Here is a 4,572-nt window from a genome sequence, read left to right as displayed (position 1 = left end):
CAGTAATTAAGTAAAACAATGTATATGTTGAAATCTGGAACTCTCTCCCCCAAAAAGCTGCGGATGCTGGGGATCAATTGCAAATGTCAAAACTGAGATTGATCGATTTTTGTTAGGTGAGGGGATTAAGGGTTACAGAACCAAGGCGGGGAGATGGAGTTTTGATACGGATCAGCCGTGATCTAACTGAATGGCAGAAGAGGGTTGAGGGGTTTCTGAGAATGTAATACATACCGGAATGAGAGTCAACGGTTTAATTAGTTTCCTTTCTGCACTGCTTGGATTGTCATTGCATTAACAATTGTCATATTGTTAACATGGTTCTTACGCTATTAATTATGAGCCCTAACTTTTTGTGGTGTGTTTAATTGGAAGTTAATGTGCAAATGCAGCAAGTTGTTAAAAGTGGGCGACCAGGGGGAGATGTTGTTTGTGTGAAGCTAATGGTGAGCAAGTTCTGGAGATTGATAACCGACGATGTAACTCTTCATTCCCTGAACTTGCAGGACTCACACTTTTACATAGCACTCATTTCGTGATGTCACTGTTATTGTTTCAGCAAGATTTGGGCCCTGTTATCATGGCGATGGTTTCAGAGGTTGGGGATTTGTATTTAACCTGCGGTGCCGTCCAACCCCTAATAAAACTTTTATTACATTGGAACAACCACAGCTTTCACTTATCTGGCAACTTTAACGGAGTCAAATAGCCCAAGGCCCTACATAGGAACAAACAGAATTTGACACTGGGCCACGTAAGGAGATATTAGGAAAAAGAACCAAAAGCTCGGTCAAAGAGGTAGGTTTTAAGGAGTGTCTTAAAGAAGGAGCGAGAGGTAGAGAGGCCGAGAGGTTTAGGGAGGGAATTCCAGAGCTTGGGGCCCAGGCAGCTGAAGGCACGGCCGCCAATGGTGGAGCGATGAAAATCAGCAATGCACAAGATGCCAGAATTGGAGGAGTGTAGAGATCTCAGAGGGTTGTGAAGCTGGGAGAGGTTACAGAGATAGGGAGGGATGAGGCCATGTATGAAAACAAGGATGGGAATTTTAAATGGAGACGTTGTCAGACTGGGAGGGGAGTCAGTGTAGGTCAGCGAGCATGGTGCGGGTTGATGGCTGAAAGGGCATGAGGAATTACTGTACAAAAAAGACCAAAGTCCATCGAGTGAACTATGTGCACACCTGGGTAGCACAGGATACAACAATACAGCAGGCACAGCAGGGTCAGGGGGTGCTACTTGCACACCACCCGACCCTGCTGTGACCGCAATCCATTTTCATGGGTCAGGGTTCACCACAGATACAAGGTGGGGTCCCAACAACATTTCCGCCAAGGGTTGCCAACTTTGGTCGGCCATATTCCTGGAGGTATCATCACATGACATCTTTCCTCCACACTCCTGCCATTGGTCACCCAACACGGCCATTGTCCCGATGCCCTACCCACACACTCCCACCATTTGCCGCCCAATACGTTCAGTTTCATGATGCCCCGCCTTCCCATGGCCAACTGGAAAGTGAACAGACTCTCTGTTTCCTGATTGGATAATCCTTGATTGCCATTTTCTTCCCATGTCCAACATATTTATAACTGATCGTCAAAAGTGTTGAAAGAAAATTAAAACACTATTTTTCTTAACATCCCAGTGATTCTTCTCCTCATTGGTTTTGCACCCAGCAGCGTCTTGGAAATTAAGCTTTCATTCCTGGAGACTCCAGGGCAATCCTGGAGGGTTGGCAGCTTCTATCTCTGCTCCTCATAGAGGCGGGCCACCGTTCCCAGGGGAATGAAATGGATTACAGTGCAGTGAGATTCCCAGTGCAACATCAGAATGAGCCGGAAGCACAGATTAAAGGGGTAGGCAGCCAAAGGGTCTTCGAAGAACTGAAAGGAAAGGTCATTCCTGAGCTAAGAATTCCTTGGGAACATAACATCGGAATTACTGGATGAAGAAAGTCCAAGTTCCATCTACTTCAACAACTCCAACAACACTCAAGAAGCTCGACACCATCCAGGACAAAGCAGCTGCTTGATTGGCACCCCATCCACTACCTTCAACATTCACTCCCTTCACCACCAATGCACAGTGGCAGCAGTGTGTACCATCTACAAGATGCACTGCAGCAACTCACCAAGGCTCCTTAGACAGCACCTTCCAAACCCGCAACCTCTACCACCTCGAAGGACAAGGGCAGCAGAAGCATGGGAACACCACCACCTGCAAGTTCCTCCCCAAGTCACACACCATCCTGACTTGGAACTATATCGCCGTTCCTTCACTGTCACTGGGTCAAAATCCTGGAACTCCCTTCCTAATAGCACTGTGGATGTACCTACACCACATGGACTGCAGTGGTTCAAGAAGGCGGCTCACCACCACCTTCGCAAGGGCAATTAGGGATGGGCAATAAATACTGGCCTGGCCAGTGATGCCCAGATTCCATGAATACATTTTTTTTAAAAGTTCACTTTCTACCATCCTGGGAGTCACATGATACAATGATAATGGAGTTATTGACCAATCACAGTGATCAATCTCCATCAATGAGTCTACAACAGACCCAGACAGGAGGTGGGGGAAACCCCCAGTGGTGGAGAGTTTTGGGAGTTAAGATTTGAGTTATTTGGCAGAAAAAGCAGAGGGCAATTTGAGGAGAAATGTTTTTAATGCAGTAAGCAGTTATGATCTGAAACGCACTGCCTGAAAGGACGGTGGAATCAGACTCAATTTCAAAGGGAATTTTGATAAGGGAAGGGGAAACATTTGCAAGGATATGAGAAAAGTGCAGAGGAGTGGGACTAGTTGATTAGCTCTTTCAATGAGTCAAATGGCCTCCTTATGTGATTCTATGAAGTCACCTGTCTCTTCCAGGAATGCTACACCCAAGAGGATTCAGACAATGTCATGGGGTTTGAGAAATGATGCACAGATTTTTCAGTAAGTGAATGAATTTCCTGAGTGGTTTGACCTCACACAGTCATGTTGCTCCGCTTGGACAGTTAGCTAGAATTCCTGTGCTTTGATTGGCAGCATGATGTCACTTCCTGTGCCATTTGACCCTAACTGTGATGTCTGAATTCCTTTGGTGCTCAGAGTCCCTTATAAAGTTCTGGCACCATTTGAAATCAGTTGTGTTGAGGGGATCTCACACATGAACCAGTGGGAGGTCAAACAGACTGAAGAATAAAAATTGACATATGAACATAAGAATTAGGAGCAGGAGTAGGCCACTTGGCCCCTTGAGCCTGCTCCGCCATTCAATAATTTCATGGCTGAACTGATTTCTCCATATTACCACCTACCCCCGATAACCTTTCACCCCCATACGTCCTCAGAGGAAGATTAATGCCCCACCTGATATCACTGCAGCAACAGAGTAATGCAGCACAGGAGGACCCCAAGGGCCTCTATGGTTGGTCTGGCTACTGAGGGGAAACTCAGCCAGAGTTACCCCTCCTCATAGTCCTCCAGTGACTTGCACTGGAATTGGGTGAGTGAGTAGATATCAATGTAGGAAAGGATTGGGAAATGAGTTGAAATGGAGTGAGCAGACTGCGGAGCTCCCACCATTTCCATAGCTCAACTATTGAGACTCACACACAAAGAATTATAACTTGGGCAAGTAAATCTGTCACCCAGGATCTCAGGTGAAGGGGAGAAAGCTGGGGCTTGGGGGTTGGAGAGTAAGATTGTTAATGTGACAGATCTGGGGTATGGTGGATTGACCAAGCATGTGAAATAAATTACAGTCCGTGTTAGGACTTTCATCTCAAACCGTCACAACATCCATTCCCAGCCACTGTCCTATCCCTCTCCTTGGCCACTGTCTGAGGCTGATCCAGACTGTTTACAACTTTGGTGTCTTTTTTGACCTCGAGATGAGCTTCCAACCTCATATCCGCTCCATCACCAAGACTGCCTATTTCCACCTCTGTAACATCGCCCGACTCCATCCCTGCCTCAGCTCATTTGCTGCCGTGCTTTAATTACCTTGAAACTCAACTCCTTCCCAGCCTCCCATCTTCCACCCTCTGTAAACTCATCCAAAACCCTGCCACTCCTATCCTAAATTGTACCAATTCGCACATCACCCCTCCCTAACTCTGTAACCTCCTCCAGCTCCACAACCCTCTGAGATCTCTGCACTCCTCCAATTCAGCATCCCCAATTTTAATCGTTCCGCCATTGGTGGCCGTGCCTTCAGCTGCCTGGGCCCCAAGCTCTGGAATTCTCTCCCTAAACCTCTCCATCTCTCTCTCCTCCCTTTAAGATGCTCCTTAAAAACATCTCTTTAACCAAGCTTTTGGCCACATGTCCTGATACCTTCTTCTGTATCTCAGTGTCAAATTTTATGTGATAATCACTCCTGTGAAGTAACATGGGATGTTTTACTACATTAAAGGCGCTATATAAATGCAAGTTGTTGTTGATTAGTCTTGGTGTTGAATCTCAGACATTAATATTGGACGAAAGGATTTCTAGCACTTCCTCTATTTAATTAATCATTACTCAGAATCCAAGTGGGAGAAAAGTATGATTGTCATGACAACTGTGGGGGAGGAGAAGGGCCAG

This window comes from Heterodontus francisci, chromosome 19 (genome assembly GCF_036365525.1).
Source record: "Heterodontus francisci isolate sHetFra1 chromosome 19, sHetFra1.hap1, whole genome shotgun sequence".
Lineage (NCBI taxonomy): Eukaryota > Metazoa > Chordata > Chondrichthyes > Heterodontiformes > Heterodontidae > Heterodontus > Heterodontus francisci.
This window is presented reverse-complemented; position numbering follows the sequence as displayed.